Source organism: Pseudonaja textilis, chromosome 5 (assembly GCF_049901715.1).
Source record: "Pseudonaja textilis isolate UNSWEBS1 chromosome 5, rPseTex1.2, whole genome shotgun sequence".
In the NCBI taxonomy this organism is placed as follows: Eukaryota; Metazoa; Chordata; class Lepidosauria; order Squamata; family Elapidae; genus Pseudonaja; species Pseudonaja textilis.
In genome coordinates this window covers 34,953,308-34,972,198 of record NC_141994.1, presented here as the reverse complement: position 1 = coordinate 34,972,198, position 18,891 = coordinate 34,953,308, and the positions used below count along the sequence as shown (strand labels likewise).

The window sequence follows — 18,891 nt, the reverse complement described above, 5'->3', positions numbered from 1 at the left end:
TGGTGATTTTTCTCATGGTCCAAGGTATTTTCAACAGTTATAATCCCCAGCATTCATAAGCATCTGTTTTAATTCCTTCAGCCATTCTGATGGTGTAGCTTTCACAGATTTATAACTTGCTCATACTTTCATAGCTTCAAATAAACCATCCCTATGGATTTACATTCTGAGATATTACTCATTTGTGTAAGGATATGTGGGAATGACCATGAGGGGCAAAGGGAAGAGATGCTGACAAGAAAGGAAGAAATGGAAAATGGAAAAGTCCATTGGAAATTACAATGATGCTGAAAAGTAAGTTTATAACTGGTCCTCACATTTACTTCAGTTGCAGCATCCACATAATCACATGATTAAACTTTGGGCACTTCACAACCAGTAGAGTTTATGACCATTGCAGCATCATACAGTAACACGATTGCCTTTTGTACCCTTCACAACTGACATCTAACAGACTGAGTCAATGGAGAAGCCAGCAGTAAAATCACAAATCATGGCTACATGACATTTGTTTCACAACTGTTGATGCTGTGCTTAATGATTGCAGTGTAAATAAGGTCGTAAGTCTGTCACAGTTATGTCAAGCCTCTCTTAACAACCACATCACTTAGCAATAGAATTGCTGGGTCCAGTTGTGATTCTTAAGCCAGGACTGCCTGTAGTGCATTTCAGAGGTGTTAAAAAAAATGCTGGGTCGGAATCATGGCAGTATAGGTAGCTTACATAAACATATTCAACCTCCTGCAGAGCTTACTTATTGCAATGGATCTAAGAGTAGCCTTACAGACCATGTAATTGTATCTGGAATTGTATCTTAATTATTTTAAAGTTTCCCAAGTTGATAGCAATCATTTCCCACTCATTCTACTCTTATTATCCCAAATGGACCTTCTCCAATTTAATGTACAAGTGTAATGTTTTCCCAACTACATTGTCTTACTGAGTAAAATGGACTATTCAACTTAATAACTTAATTACAGAACAACTAGCTACTACATATTTTTCACACATATGCTCTCTTTACTACAACCAGCAACAATACCTTTGTATACAATAATCTTGGGTAGGAGCTTAGTAAAATCTACCTCAATATAAGATGAAGATCTACAAGCAGCATCCATCAAAACTATTTTTTGACTCAGAGTGGACAGCAGCCAGGAAAAGATTAGTAGCTAACTATCATCTATATAAAGTAAATAATAGCAAAATTCTAGCACAAGATCCATTTCACCAGAAGAGACACTACAAGCAATTAATTTGGCAAAGGAAAATGGAGGGACATCAAAGTTTAGACTTGTCTTAGTCAGTCAAAATAAACAATTCATTCCTTTTCTGGCACATCACTACAGGATTCCTGTTGCTGGCCTATGTCAGCTGAACAACTTTATATTGCCAGAAACAGGGGTGGGATGCTACCGGTTTGGTCTGGTCCTATAGAACTGGTAGCTCTGAAGAGCAGCAGACACAGAACCGGTTCACTGCAACAACCTTTTGCTCATTTGTTTGCCTGCTCACCCGCCTGGACTCTTGGTTTCCTCCTTTATTTCCTGCTTTTTCAACCTCAGCTCTTTTGCGCGGCACAGCTGAGGTTGAAAAACCAGGAAAGAAGAGGACTTTCAAACACTGTGTGACCCGTGCGCAGCGTTTGTCAGCTGTCCAGGCAGCATTTTGCAAATGTTTTACACATGCACATAGCACGCATCTGGTGTGTGTGCGTGCAAAGCACATTCTCACTGAACCAGTAGTAACACTGGTTGAATCCCACACCTGGCCAGAAATATGGTGAAATCACTACCAAGAACTTTACAACAAAAGTTTAATGTCTATCAGTTCGCCATACGTTGATATGTCTGTCTTTTTGGCAAACAGTAAAGCCTAAGGAGTTTATGGATCTGATTTCCCAACTGAAGGGAAGGCAGCAGGTGCAGATTCTATCACCCCTGAGTTAATTAAAAACAGTGCAGCATGTTGAGCCCATGTTGGCATTAATTTTCATATAATTGACAAAACAGGTCTACTGATCACTGTGTCTATGCATAAGAAAGGGAGTAAGATTCATCCGGCCAATAATCAACCTATATGTCTCTTTAATATTATAAGTAAACTTTATGTAGGATATCTTGGAAGGTTACATATTGAATGAAACAATAAGGACTATTGGTGGAAGAACAAGCTGGTTTTAGGGAGGTCATTCAACAACTGGTCAATGTCTTATACTTCAATATCTTATTAAGAAATAGATCTCTCTGAATACTGCTTCATTTTATGCAGCCTTTGCTGTTCTCAAGACAGCAGCTGACTTCATACCTTAGACCAGACCTGTCGAACTGGCAGCCTGCGGGCCAGATGGGTCACACACAGGCCATGCCCACCTTGGCTCTGCAAAAGCAAAAAATGTCACAATACATGATACATTATGTGACATGATCAAATTTGACACCCTTGCCTTAGACTAAACTATGGAACAAGATGTGTAATACCAGTATTTATTGCTGTTTCTTATTTGTGCATTGCATGAAGAAATATTACTTAGTAAGATGTACCTCTCAAGGACTAACCTCACTGCACCCATTTCAACTACCAAGCATATCAAACAAGGCTACATTTTCACACCCTTCTTATTCAATTATTATACAAGTGATCTGGTAGCTCACACCACACTTTAAAACTTCAAACCCAAGAATATATATTAAGGCAGAAGTAGCTTGTCCACCCCAAGGAGAAAACACCAAGACACAAACTGAGCAATGTGGTATATGCAGTACAATGCAGCCATGTGCAGGTCTGTACATTGGGGAAACAAAGCACCCACTTCATAAACACACGGCCCAACACAGAAGAACAATACAAGTATATCTTTGTGGCTCAAGATAGGTAGAAACCATTAATCATGTCCTTCTATATTTCCAGTTTTATACAGAACCTCAAAAAGCTCTAATTACCCATTTCTGACTAACAAAATGAGATACAATAATCAACAGTATAAGCAATTTATTTTGGATAACATTATTGCTTTATTTGTATATGCATGTTTGTGTGTGTATGTATGTGTGTGTGTGTGTGTGATCTTTCTATTTTACACTGCTATTCTAAGTGTATATTACCCAGATTGCTAAATTTAATTTCTTCATGTTATATACCAGTGATGGCTAACCTTTTCAGCTTGGTGTGTCAAAAATCGGGAAAAAGTATAGCCTTCCTCAGGTCGTGTGTCAGTTCAAGAAATATCAATAATTTGGTAATATTTGCAGCCCTAATAAAGAAAGAGTTATATTTTTAATATATTTATTATATTTATTAGTTCAAAAAGCTAAAAGTTTTGGAGATTTTTTTTTTTTGAGGGTTTGCATGGTGCTCTGTGAGGATGGTGAGAAGCAAGAACTGCAAGTGCTGCTATGGAGGCAATTAAAGCTTAGAGGAGCTGGAGAGGGGCTTAATGCTGCAGACTAGACATCCAAGCGTTTTACAGTGGGAGAGAAGAAGGGAGAGCCACAAAGACAGAAATGCAGATTTTAGTATTAATTGCACTTACAGGACAGCCACCCGATGCTGCTTATCATGAGCACTGTGTCTGGTTGTTGTGGTGCAGTCCTCCTGCTATGTTTATGATGGACTGGGCTGGGGTGATCACACAGGGCTGTGAAACTCGTCTCCCTGGTCTCAGGGCTGCAGGTGCAGGATGTGGGGATTGGAAGGCCACCTTACAGGGCTGTGAACCTCATGGATCTCCTTTCCTCCTGTAGCGTTCCTGAGGTAATGAAACTGACAAACCTCAGTTTATGGCGGTTAAAACTGGTTCTCTGCTGCAAAGATCTCGTGGCAGCGGTGACACCATGCCTTCACGCAACAAGCAGGGAGCAGGGATTGGAGCAGAGCACAGGCAGCCTCTAAATGTGCAGGTTTTCCCCACACCAACAGGCGTGTCAGTCAAAGTGCCTCGGCGTGTCATGAGTGACAAGCGTGTCATAGGTTAGCCATCGCTGTTATATACAGTATGTGTAGACTGAGCAAGCCTTTAGCATATTTGATTTAATATTTCACTTATTTTTTAATTTATTTTGTCAATTACTTACAAGATAATAGAGATAAGAATAAACATAAGTATAAATACCGGAAATAGATACAAATAGTTGGAGACAATAGGACAGGGACAGTAGGCACAATTGTGCACTTATGCACGCCCTTTATTGTCTTATTAATTAATATTGTCTTGTAGCCCAAAAAATTTCCCTGTAGGTATTTTCAAGAACCATCATGGCAATTCAAATTAGGTTTTAGATATTTTACATATTTGAATACTAATTCTCTTGTGCTGATTAATGACCACAATGAAATTAATAAAAATATTCAACACCCCAATAGCTTGTATCTTTATAGCTTTCAAGATCAGCTTAAGTATCATGTTTATTTCATTTTAGAGAAAAAAAATGTTGCCATTTCTCCAAAAATGGTTTTGAAAGTTTTAATCATTGAAAATGATTAATTTTCAATTACTATATAATAGAAAAGCTTTTAGTAAAAGCATTTATTTAACAATGGAATTAGGAAGGTACTATATATTTCAGTGTTATATTTGCTTGCAAACTAGAAACACAAAATAAGTAAATACTGTCTTCCAAACTTACTCTTTTCTTAACTTTAAATACATTCAAGCATTTATTTAGAAGTGGGAAAGTAAAGTCATGGGACAGGCAGTTATCCTGAAACAACACATAAAAACTATTTCTGTGTATTGTTTGTTTCAAGTTCATTAAAAATGTGTCCATAGCAAAATGTCATCATCCGTAAGTATACATGAAGAAAAACATTGTTTTTATTAGTGTCAAAGTTCACTGAAATCAATAAGGTTCCCTTTGACTTTGTATTTTTATGTACTAGAACACTGAAGAATCATTACGCAGTTTGCAAAGTTAATGAAAATATCCTCCAGCTTTGATTTTTGCCAACACATGGCATATAAAGTCAATTTAAATTGGAAGAATAAATAGCAAGATTATTTAAATTGAATAATTAGTAAGATAAGCAACCAAAATACCTAGTTTGACCGTACACATTCATCTTCAGCCATGGATACATGCTTTTCACAATGAGGCTGCTTATCAGAATGGCCAAAGTATTTTTATTTGATTTGATTTGATTTGTCAATCGCTTAAAAAATAGTAGGTATAGGAATAAACATAGTTATGAAAACATGAAATGGATACATACAAGAAAAATAAAAGAAACAATAGGACAGGGATGGTTGGCATGTTGGTGCACTTATGTACGCCCAAGTAAACTTAGGAGAGACAAACAGTAGATCTATAGGAAGATACTTTGTTTTGGTCAAAAAGCCTTGTTTTGAAGGAAACCATTGACCAGTTTTCCAGACATTCTCATTAATCAGAATTTGCTGCTACTAACCTTGATAAAAAGTATAAACCTTGACCATGGGGTTAAGTCCATAAGGGGAAAGAGAGCAGAGCAGAACAAAGTTACTAAGATGAAGAAATGCAAATGATAAAGCCAGAGTGAAGACCAACAATTCTGACAATTCTATTAATTTTGAGATGTATAGCATTTATTTTCAGAAAACTTTGCCCATCAATTTAAAAAATGATGATACAAACGTACAGAAATCCAATTATATTAAAGCAAAATTTACCAATATTGCTAATTTATGAAAAAAAATCAGCACATACAATAAATATACTGGCGCAGGGCTGTTTTGTGGCTAAAAACTAAGATTCTTGCTGTTTCTCAAAATCAAATACTTAGATCAATTTTTTTTTAAAAAAAATCCTGTTCTTAATTGAGTAATAATTGAGGGAGATAGAAAAAAGTGAGAAATAATGGGAATTTCATTCATATAAATGGAAAATAATTTATATTGTTTCCCTAGCACAGCACACCTTTTGAAAGTAAATTATAATCACCTTAATCAAAACTGACTTAAGTTTAACAAATGCAACTCCAACAAACTTTGAACAAAAACAATATCTACAGTAGAACATTGTTTAAACTTTAAATGATATATGTAGAAAATTTGGATTCATGCCATTATAAACTAAAGCATACTACTTTTATATTCAGATGAACATTTGCTTTAGTTCTTGCCTCATACACAAGGAAAATATGACTAGGGAATGCTACTTAAGAAAAAAAACAAAGACATTCAAATTGTTTTATAAAATATGCAGTTTCAGAGACATGCATTTGTGAGAGTTCTTTGAGCTCCAAAGACTGGACACACACAGTGTAGCAAAGCTCCAACCAATTTTAGTTTCTGATTAGAAAATTCTGGTACTACAAGCAAAGTGTTTCTTGTTGCTTATGGTTATACAAACTCCATCTGTTACCCCCACAAATATTATTTCTGAACTTTAAAAAAAAATCCAAAGTCTACAACCTTCACCTGAAGAAAAGGAATGTAATTATGTTTCTTCAAATAAATACTCAGGACTAGAGGGGGACCAAAGTAGAAGTGAGCACATTAAAAAAGATACATTACTGCACTCTCAATAAAATTAATATGCATAATCTACAATTATAAATTAGAGTTATTGGATTTTCAAATTTATCGCCACATTTTAATCACACATCAGATTTACTTATAAGAATTTGGGCAATCCTTTCCCTTCTTTCTAGCTACAGACCCAATTCTCAATATTCCAAATAGTAGCCAAACTCTTGGTATAGCAGAGGATTGGGATGAAAGAAACCTTCCAATAAAGTTATGTTGTTCTACCATCTTCCAAAGATAGAGGGAAAACAGAACATTAGAAAAACGGCTAAAAGATTTTCTGATCCATTTTAGCTATGCAAAATTCAATAACACTGAGAAATGAGACAGCCCTGTAAATGAGCAACAAAAAGATGCATTCCTACACGTAAACTATTTTTTAAATCATGTAAGATATGAGAAGATTTACCAGAAGCACATACTGATGAGAATAATTTGCACGGTTTGGTGTCTGGACCAAATATTTCTGTGCAAACAATAACATTGGTATATAAGCCTTTGTTTATCATTGGTTTACCCATTATTCAAGGGTAAAATGAATGTATATATGCATACATTAGGGCTGTGTAGTACTTTGAATTCAGAGGGAACAAGATATTTCAAGCAGGTGTTTATATAATACCTGTTAACAATGTTTAAAACAAAACAGATCTTTTTCCAGAATTGTGATCAGCTGTGACAAGCAGACATAACGTCCCAGAAAAAGATACATATGTAAAGATTACATACAGTACAATCACTCATAGAAATATTCTGTTTTGTATTTGTGTTTTAATATCTTCACAATGAGTGGGGAGAGGTTGTATCCTTAAGATGGCACTTCTATTCTGGCCAATGTGTTTAGCCCTGTGAATCAGAAGGAACTGAATGTTTAATTATGGTATTCTATGCCTTCTCTCAGTAATTTTAAATGCAATGTTTTACTATTACTGCATTAAACACATCTGACTATATTTAGTATTATTTTTGTACTGAAGATACACCTGAGGGAAGCTGCTGAATTCTAGATTAGAGTTTTAACCTCAGAGTAGAAAGCTTTTCCTTGTGCTATGTCACAATATTTTCATCATTTCAACAGGAAGCTCAGCATCATTAACTTTAAATTGTAATGATAGAGGAACCACAACATTGCCTAAGAGGCCAACTTAAAAGAACAAGTATGGCAACATAAACGTAAATGTTCTCTACTACCTGCTTGAAGAAAAATGTCTATAGTTCCCAAATACAATATCCATATAATTAAAAATGGCTGAAAGATGCAGTTGATAAAATTACCTTACACTCTTGTTCAAATTTGGTAGCACCAACCTAATATATCTCTCTCCTTAAATCTGGATAGGATTCTCTTCTTTCTTGTTGCTAGATAGAATTTTGGTGGACTGGTTGATGAATGATGTTTTAACATCATCTTTTTTCCTTGGTCTTTGGGGGAACAGGCTAGCTTTGTAAACTACTGGAATTCACATGGATTATGATGATGATAAACCAAATTACAGGGAGGATGGTAATCCATAAATATTTTGCATCAAAGGAACTCACAATTATTCTTCAATCTGAGATAGCTTCTTCACTTCACACAGAAAGAAAAATTCAGTCCAGTGACTTTATTCCCCTTTTATGGAAAATGGAACATTAACAATAATAAAAGATCTAATAGTGCAATATCCTAATACTGTGCCAAATATTTTGGAATCATTTATAAGAAGTATTATAGTCAGATAAAAGAAGAAGAAAAAATGTAGTATAAATATTGATCAGAAGAGGACTTTTGCCATCAGAATATTCACATTTAATATTATTTATCTTTCTCAGACAGAGATACAGTGTTAATAGTATAGCATAGCATAGATTTTTGTGAGCTTCACCAATGGTGAATTCAAGAATTCAAGAATGGTGACACAAACATAAGGAAAATAAAAAGCAAAAAGGCACCAGTATAATGTCATTAATGTTCACGGATGACTAAGTGCAAACATCTGCTAATATATACTGTATAATGTAATGAAAAATAAGAGAAACACTGAAAACAATAGCTCTCACCATGCTTTTTTCTGATTACTATATCCCCGCTACAAAAATCTACCCTGACTTTCAGTGCAAACTTTTGCACATTCAGAATCGTTTTCCCTCTTTATCTGTCTGAACTCCTCCTATTTTTATTGGTACATATGATTTTTTTAAAAAACCTCCAGTGTGTTTATATAGGAGTACCTAAGTATTCTTGTAACTAAAGACTTCTGGAAATAGCTCAATATTGCTCATGATTAGTATAGTTTGCGCATATGATTCACTTATAAGCAAAATTAATCTCCTGCAGACTTACAAATTAAAAATGCCTTTCCTCTCTTTTAAACAGAACTGCGCTTATTTGTTCAATGACTAATCAGTCTTTTCCATGCTTTCAACAGCAGCTTCAGCATGATGATATCTGAGAAGAAATAACTTTTAATGTAATGATGGTACCTATGCATGGTCCTTCACAGCAGTGGTGGAATTACATTGTTTTACTACCAGTTCTGTGGGTGTGGCTTGGTGGGCGTGGCAGGGGAAGGACACTGAAAAATCTCCAGTCAGAGGTGGTATTTACCAGTTCTCTGAACTACTCCAAATTTCTGCTACCAGTTCTCCAGAACTGGTCCGAACCTACTGAATACCACATCTGCTTCACAGAAACTAAATAATATCAATTTCCATTAAGAAGGTTCAAAATTATCTCGATATATTTTTACTAACAAATACAATGATTGGTCATCTAATCCAGAAAATATCTGGATAATCTGTTTACAGAGATACTGGTCAATCTTGTTATCAAGGCAGCAGCTTGTGTCTCCTGGACTAAGTTATCAAAGCTGACATTACAGAAGAGATTCACTATATATTCATAAAGATGGACAGGAATATATGGCCAAATCTCACTTGACTGGTACTGCAGTACAACTCTAATGCTAACTCTGCAGATAGTGAAAAGATTAGTGGATTTCTTTTTAAAAAAAATACATCAAATATATTAATACACTTGCCTTGGAAAATGTGGGCACGTATTATTATAATAGGTGAACTAACAAAAAAACCCCAATAAATTAAATAATATATTCCAGCCTTTGTCAATCTAGAAACTTACCAAATGTGTGGACTTCAGTTTTCAGAATTTTCTACCTGAAATGCTGCTGAGAATTAGGAGTTAATGTCCCCACATACAAAGTGAGGGTGGTTATTATACATTAACATGTTTATAGCCATAAGCTATTCTTGTATTACCAAAACTATATCAGCATTTAAATGGCCTAGTGTTCCTTTGATCAAAAAGTGACCTCCTTACTAAAAAATTAGTATCAGAGTTTCAGACTTTCACATAGATACAGGGGGGAAAGTTAGAAATTGTGTTATTCTAAAAGATATTCCCCAGCTTAATTCATCCATGACAAATCTATATTCTACTAAAAGTTATAGTTCTGTTTGTGTCTGTAAGCTTCAATTGGGTGAAACAATGCATCATAGAGTAACCATTTTTGAACCAGGTATCTCAAGTAAGGTCTCCTACTTGGACGGGGGGGGGGGGGGTTGGAGTAGAAAACCTATAAGGTCCCTTCCAACACTATTAATCTGTTAATCAAATGGACTTACAGAATGCATCCATCTGGAAGCCATTATACATGTGACATTGAAATTTGGAAAAATTGTAGGTGCTTCAGTATTGACACACCATCATACTACTATAGTCATGTGACTGTCATTTCCAATAGTCCCTACAGCTTTCCATGAGTCAATGAGAAAGCTGGCAGGGAATCTAAACTTGATTGTGATTTCTGACACTCCCTGCCAGCTTCCCACATGCAAAGGGGATTCCCAAGAAGTGCAGCAAGGATCAGGATGATATCTGAGAGGATATCATGGATTGTAGAGGGTACACAAGCAAGCACAAAGGTACATGAGGAGGGTTTGCAACAATGATGCCACTAAAACAATGACCCAATGGGCCATGGGTTGTCTAGAAACACCCTGAAAGAAGCCATTAAATTATTGGTTTCATATGTCTTGATACATGTGGGTATACCAAGTATTAGCATTTCTAATATTTACTGGAATAGTGAAGAGAAGGGAAATAAACAGTTGATTCATTGCAAATCAACAGTAAGCATGAAGTTACACATATTTAGGTGCAATATAAGTTTCCCATATTTTATCTGGACAATTGTAAATTATTTCAAGACTATTTTAAAGATATAAAATATATGTGAAAAGGTCAATGGAATAGAACAGAATGACTTTAGAATACATATCATTCACTTTCGGAATATAAGTTCCTAAGCAGATTTCTAACCAAACACACATCCCATTTATACCTAATTAGATTAGTTTAAAATAAATTGCTTCATAATATTCATAATATTCATGCTTAGTCAATGATTTTCCCCATGTTCTTCTTCTATAATGTTAACTATTATAAGCTAGCTTGCTGAGACCCTGCGGGTTAGATGTTAAATAAATAGTAAATGAGGCCAAACAAAAACATGGATATTCAGTTAAAAATATAGTTACATGCAATACTGCTATGCTGATATCTTACTACACTCCTTCACTGATACTTTGAGAAACATAGGCTTTTTGTTCCAACACAGATATGCATTTCATGTGCAGTAGTACATCCAATGGCTCAGTGACACAGCTACCATATCAAGCTGCAAAAAGCTGAAATACCACTACATGGTATCAGAAAGACTTTTTAATATATTGTGGCTATGATCTAGAGGTCATCCAGATTTTGCATTCCAAGAAATATTAGTGTTATTATTGAAGACTTAGAAGCCTCAACTTTTTATCCGTTCAGTATTATATAGCTGTAAAGTTAGCCCTATGGACATCAACTAAAGCACTATTGCTTAAGAGCATGAACAAAGTATGAAGGAAGTCTCATTTGTCTTATAATTGTTTTAATCTGAAAAGTTGCTTAAAAAGTTAGGTTATTTTTCACCTTTAGAAAAACCTACAAATTTCATTCTGAAAATATTGCCCCTTCTTCCATATTCACCTGATTTCTCGGTATGAACCTCAAACTAAGTCCCATAACTTCCAGCTTCTTACCTGTATTAAGTACTTTTATCATGGTCTCTAGATGAGTTCATACATGATGCTCAGACATTCAGTGCAGTTTATTAGTTTATTTACAAACATATTAAGCCATATACCACAGTTGCTGGATCCATACAGTAGAATAAATCAAAACAAAAGAAAGTATAATACTGTGAAGGGACAAAGTGCAAACCCAGCTAAACCAATTTCCAGAGCAACTATTATTAAGCAAAAGTGAGAGGAACATATAGGCTGCCCTGAGGTTCTTGGAGTAAGGGTAGGTTTAAAATAATTAAACCAATAACATATTGCCTAACTCAGGATCTAAGACCATTGCATATTGTATACATATAAATACAGCTCATCAGTCTGGAACCCGCATTACCTATCTGATATTAATACAGTTGAGAAAGTCCAGAAATATTTCACAAGAAGAGTTTTCCACTCCTCTACTCATAGCAGAATAGCTTATGACATCTGACTTGAAATTTTAGACCTAGACAACCTGGAACTACGCCACCTTCGGTCCAATCTAAATATAGTACCTAAAATTATATATTCAGTGGTAGGATTCAATTTTTTTTTACTACCGGTTCTGTGGGCGTGGCTTAGAAGGTGTGGCAGGGGAAAGATACTGTAAAATCTCCAGTCTGAGATGGTATTTGCCGGTTCTCTGAAATACTCAAAATTTCCACTACTGGTTCTCCAGAACTGGTCAGAATCTGCTGAATACCACCTCTGTATATATTACAATGTCCTACCTGTCAGTGAATACTTCAGCTTCAACCACAACAATACAAGAGCACACGATAGATACAAACTCAAAGTAAACTGCACCAAACTTGATTGCAGGAAATACGACTTCAGCAACAGAGTGGTCAGTGTCTGGAATACTCTACCTGACTGTGGTTTCTTCCCCAAACCTCAAAAACTTTAACCTTAGACTATCTACTATTGACCTCACCCCTTTCCTAAGAGGTCTGTAGGGGGAGTGCAAAAGTGCACCAACATGCCTACTGTCCCTTTCCTATTGTTTCTTTTATTTTTCTTATATGTATCCATGTATCCATAACTACGTTTTTACTTGTATCTGTTATCTAATAACTGCTTGACAAAATAAAATGAATAAATAAAACATATAAAACTATATACAGATACAACTTATGCTGCACGATCTCTTGCTAAATATGCTTTACCCTAGTCTAATAGTCTTCTCTGTAAATATCCAAAGTCAGGCAAGTATGTGAGTCTCCTGACAGCCACATCTAATTGCTTACCTTTATTAGTAAAATTCCATCAGTTTGACATTATAGATGCTTCTCTTTCTATTGCCCTTGAAATCCCTTATGTTTGGGTCAACAAGGCTTTTTTTCTTTGTTCATAGATGCATACAACAGTAGGCCACAGCATTACTTCCATTGTGAATATTTACTTGCCCAATTTTTTATGAAACTTTGAAATAAAATTATCCCATGCAATTACATCTGGGCTAAACAATAAGATGTATATGAACATTAAGAGTGAAAAATTACCTTTCAACTATTTTTAAACCTAGCAATCCCAGTAAAACTATATTCTAAAATTCCACCATCTCAGCCAGCTCAGCCAGCAAGTTTAACAAGTGGAGAGGCACAGGTTCAGACTTCTAATTTATGTTAAGTTGCATCAACCTGGGACTTGATTATTTGGCAACTTGTCACCATTTATGTTGCTTTAGAATCATCAGGCATATCACAGGTTTTATATCTCTAGTAAAATTATATAAACAGCAGAGGAAAATCAATAAATATTGATAATTTACAAGCATTTTGAAATGAAAGGTTGGAATATCTTATTTTAATATATCAGCAGTGTCATGTTTTAAAGAATGTCAGGCATATGCCTTATGATCTAAGATGACATTAATAATACAGTTCTTATTCGTGTTTAACATACATCACAACACATCTCACCATCACTCAATTTATTAATGCTAGAAAAACAATAAATATCAAAAATCTTTAGCATACATGCTTAGGACTAGATTCTTGGCTACCTCATGTTGTTTTATATCTGTATTTTTATGGGAAGACAATAATGATTTAAAGACAAAGTTAACATCAAACTATGTACATAATATTTGGAATTAATTGATCTATGAGAAATAATAGCTATAATTGGTTGATAATATAACAAAGAAGAGAATAATGTGCAGCTATAAAGAAATTATAAACCCAAATGTAAACTTCTAGATTGAAGAATAGATTCAATGGAAGTACTAAACAGAATGGTTCTATGAGGTCATATTGTAATGTGTAATTCGTTGTTGAAACATATATTTCTTTTATAATTGGGGAAATGATATGGTTTGATTATTAAATATTGTAAAAACACCCCTTTTATGTCATCCCTCAGAATAGAGTAACATAAAGATAACATAATATTAATAAATGAATAATATTCTATAATATATAATAAAGAGTTGACTAAGCAAATTCAGTTTGAATCACTTTGTGGTGGTCATTGTAAGAGGTCATTTTATCATTCATATTACATTGTAATCCATATTACATACTTTTTAAAAGTCTGAGTCAGTGCTTGATGATAAAATTTGACTTGATAACAAGGGGTCATTGTAATAAGCATACAACCTGAGTATAATGATACTTATGTACTTTCGTTAGTCTTGATGCAAGTACATAAATGAGTCATTTATTTGATAACATCATGATGCATGTTACCATTTTGATGTCATGTAACGTAACTTTCTTTAGAATATAACAGCCACCAGTTCAGTAGAAAAACATAAATTCATTGATGTTACTGTCTTGTTGCAACAATGCAGTAGCTGATAAAGATACACAAAGATCATTGACAATGATGACATGCACAGTAATGACAATGCACATAAAGTTTTACCTATAGGAAGTTATTCAAAAGCAATACTCTTTTTGGACTAGGTTTTCAGTTTAACCAAAAGAAATAACTGAATGAAAGTCAGCTTCTTCGTTTGCCTTGTTCTCAAATGATTATGGAATCAGAGGTGGTATTCAGCAGGTTCTGATGAGTTCTGGAGAACCGGTAGCAGAAATTTTAAGTAATTCAGAGAACCAGCAACTGGCCACGCCCCCATCTATTCTCTGCCTCCCGAGTCCCAGTTGATCGACTGAGTCTTCTTTTGTTGCCCTGTACGGGAGAACAGAGCTGGAAAGCAGGTTAGAGGGGTGGGAAGGAAATGGGATTTTGCAGTAACCTTCCCCTGGAGTGAGGTGGGAATGAGGTTTTAATGATTTTCAAGAAGTCTCCTTGGCAAAGTATTCAAATATGAAGAATATAACCAGTGACAGAATGTTTAATTATGAGCCCTGGCACTGCAGTGGTTAGAATGCAGTATTGCAGACAAACTTTGTCTACAGTCTGGAGTTTGTTCTTGATGGGACTCCAGATTGACTCAGCCTTCCATCCTTCCCAGGTTGGTAAAATGAGGATCCAGATTGTTTGGGGCAATATGCTTACTCTATAAACAGCTCAAAGTGCTGTAAAGTACTATTCGGTGAGGTATAAATCTAAGTGCTATTGCTATTGCTACAATAGTTAGCTTCTGATATGGAGGATATACATTCCATGCAGTGGTGGAATTAAAAAAAAAATACTACCGGTTCTGGGGGCATGCCTTGGTGGATGTGGTATGGCTTGGTGGGCATGGCAGGAGAAGGATACTGTAAAATTTCCATTTTCCATTTTCTGTTTATGCAACAATTCTATTTTCTTAAGACACACATATTAATTCAAATAATTAATAACAATACTTCAATAGATATATAAGATGAAGTATCAAATAAGTGTATTGAAAAGCCTTAGACAGGAATGTTAACAAAAGCTCATTTCTCACCAAATAAATGTATTTAATTCTAAGAACCCTTACTGCTCCCTTCCTAACATATGTTTAAATTAGAATCAATATCTTGGCCTGTTTATATTAACATTTCTTTTTCTTTTTTATCAGTCTTTGTAGGATCACAATTGGGCATTTTCAACTTTTCTGCTCTGCCATCAGTTTATGCCCCTCCCTTATTCTTTTACAAGGCTATTTCCTCCTTCTGCCAAGCTCATCAGCACTTGCTGCAAAAAGAAATACACAAAATGGGTCTGTATGTTTATGTTCCAACTCTGGAAATATTTTTGCTTATGAATGCCCTAAGAGTCATTATTTGCAGAACAATCAAACTTGTTGCTCAACATAAAATGGACCTTTAAAATTACACATGCTATGTTACACATGTTATTTTAGACATGAGCCTGAAACCTTAAGAACACTTACCTAGGGAAAAAAAGTTCTGATTTACTGAAAGTCATTTTCATTTAAAGGCAATTCATCTACTGTTAACCAATTTTAATTCTAATCATTGTTCTTTTACAAGTCATTTCATGAATGAAAGAGCTTATCCAAAGGATACAGAGGGAGCAAAAGAATAATTCAGGAGGAAACATAGCATCCTCCTGAGTCTTGACTAGAAAGGTGCTCCCATGGAATCAGATCAGGCTCATATAATTTACAAATAAACAGAAGAGTCAAACACATTTACTTGATACTGAGAGAACAGCTTTTACTTGGCAGGACCTCTGTACATAAACAATTGCCTGGCAGGAAGAAATTGACTGAAAATCTTAAAAAGACAGACCTATTCTATAGAACAAAATAATGCAAAGAACTTGACCTTTTGGTAAAACCAGTACAAGATCCTTGAGAGAAAAAACGAATAAATTCTAGAACACTTTTTATCTTTATCTGAAAGCCCTTTGAAGTGGTAGCAGCCTCTTTCACAAATAAGAACTTTACAGCATCTCAAAGGCTAATAATTTTTTCTTCTTTTTTTCTATTCTCTGTCAGGCCAGGAATCTTTATGTTTGGCTAGTGGTGGGGAACCAGATTAGGAACTAATGGCTTTGAAATCTGCAGAACTGGAGGGAGTCAACAATTTTCTTTGTTCCTGAAGCAAAAGTGAAACGTGACACTAGTTACACCTACCCTGCACAAATGCATTCAGTCCACAGTCTCCATCTTGAGGCTGTATTTGAACTGCAGATCTCATGGCTCTAAGTGATATTTGGCCTAGCCCAGTTTTTCTCTGGCTTCTTCCCGGTCCCTGGCGCTGGGTAGCACCTTGCCCGATGAAGAGTATGGAGAATTCAAAAGCTTGTCCCCTCTCTGGTGTCCTTTTGGCTTAGCCCAAATAAAGGGATTGCCCAGCTGTGCGTGTTGACTCTGAGGGCACCAACTGTTGTGAATGTGAACACCCGCCCCGTTTCTGACAGTCAGCATAAGCTTGCTTATTGTTTTAAGCTGCCCGGCGACTTTGGAGTCTTTAAATTCTCCCACGACCACGCCCCCGGCTCTTCTCAGCATCAGACCGCTCGCTCAAAGTAAGATCGAAGGCTCTACTGTCACCTGATGTAACCACCTAGAAACTTGGCAGGCGCTAGGACTCGGAGGAGCTCACGCAAGGGATGCAGGAACTGTAACCTAGGCAATTAACAACAGGCTGCTTTCTTCTACTTTCGCCCCCTCCCAGTTCCACCCCCCCCCCGCCACTTTACCCAGGCGAAATTTTCCCCACCCCAAAAACATGCACACAAACCCACAAACTGTCAGCTTCTTGCTTGGCCGCTCCTCCACCGCTGCCACCCTTAGCCGCCGGTTTCTCCAGCTCACACGCCCCTAACGCTGCCAGTCTCTTGTCTTACAAGAAGAAACGTTAATTCCTTTTAAACGATCGCTTTGGGGAGATTTAGATGCCATCCGCCTCGCCGAGAAAACGCTGATCGTTACAACATTGTCTCATCTGTCAAGGCGCGGGAGGGGGGAGAGGAGGCATAACGCGCATTTGCACCTACACAACCCTGAGAAAAGATCAATAAAGTGGCGAAAAAAGAAAGCGTGCCGATTGTCAACCGCACGCCAGCTATAACAGGGGCAAGGGGGAGCGAGAGAAAAGACTGGGGATGCATGTTCGCGTTTGCGGGGGGGGGTCGCCAGAATCGCAGGGTTTTAAGGCGAACTAAACCACGCATTTTCCATTCCCAGGGCTTCTCTCTTCCACCCTTCCCTCCCACCCACCCACCCCCAAAAAAAACAAAAGGAGAAAGAGGGGAAAGAAGAAACCGGCAAACAAACCAGGGGGCGGGAGAAGAGAGAAGAAAAACTGGAAAATGGGGCGGAGGGAAGATATATCTAGGAAGGGACAAACAAAGAAGGTAAGGAAGCGCTATGCTTTCATCTGCCAGACAGCCCCTGGCCACCTCTTATCCATCCAAACCTGCAAAGGCTGCCCTGGGCCAAGAATGCTGCCTCTTGGCCAAAGCCTCTGGAGTCTCCAAAGTCGCTAGTCCACAATCTACTCCTGCCACCACAGAACACAACGCTTAGCATCCACTGCCACCGCAATGAAATGATGCTCGCCAACATCATTCTCTTGGAAGACAATAACGAAAGAACAGAAGCTTTTAAAAAGAGGTACGCGAATATACCTTACTGCACATACACAGAAAGAGAGGGAGAGAGAGCAATCTGGCTGCTGCCATCAATTAAAACGTTGATAATAATAAAGGGTTAAGAGCTAGTTTGACTCCAGGAAATTACATCATTTATTTAATATAGGTAAAACAAATGGAAAATGAGCCTATTTTTTTAACAACAGAACTTTGAGTCATCAGTGGCAATTGAGAGAGAAAGAAAGAGAGAGATTCATATTTATAAACACTCAGATGCAAAAGGTCCAAGGGTTAGCCAGGAGCCTTACCTATCAGATATCATCCTAGAAGTGTTAAGAAAAATCCTCAGCTAAACTGCACGACTTCATCAGGTTACTATGGAAATCCTCTTCAGGAAGATTAGAAACAAGCCACCTTTATCTTTCTCCCACGGCCACGAAGGATACTCATCCAAGGAGCCAGTGATCAGGAGTCAGTACAAGCCCAGACTCAGATAGATGGATGGATGGTTGTGCTCTGAGTGATGGAGTCACCCTGCCTGCCTGCCTGCCTTCCTCCCCCAGAGGACTCAGCAGGCGATCAGATCTTCTCCTTGCTGCCAGAGCCAGGAAGTAAAAGGACAATCTCACACCAGCAGCCCCAGCCCAATGCTTTGCAATAAAAGGAGCTGTTTCCTAGTCACATAACTGGAATTTAAAGGGGAAGCGCCTACCAGGGTCCCCCTCTTACCTTTAAAAAAAAAATCAGTAGTAACAGTAACTGGGGAAGTTAAGAAAAGAAACAGTTCAAAAAGGCTATAGATTAGGAATATATTATGTTTATCAATTAGTATTCCATTTCAGGCACTA

The 18,891-nt window shown here is 36.7% G+C and overlaps 1 protein-coding gene across 6 annotated transcripts in view; it reads right to left on the bottom strand.

Annotated features, from left to right (window-relative positions):
• Positions 1-18,640, bottom strand: part of NAV3 (neuron navigator 3) — a 464,771-nt gene extending 446,131 nt beyond the window's left edge. For 3 of the 6 annotated variants that reach the window (XM_087934487.1, XM_087934488.1, XM_087934494.1), the window contains exon 1: positions 18,352-18,591. The gene's annotated coding sequence lies outside the window, so the exon portion shown is untranslated. Of the gene's footprint in view, positions 1-18,351 lie in introns of all 6 variants that reach the window. The other 3 variants (XM_087934496.1, XM_087934492.1, XM_087934491.1) reach the window with 2 other exon arrangements.
• Between the last annotated feature and the right edge of the window lie 251 nt (positions 18,641-18,891).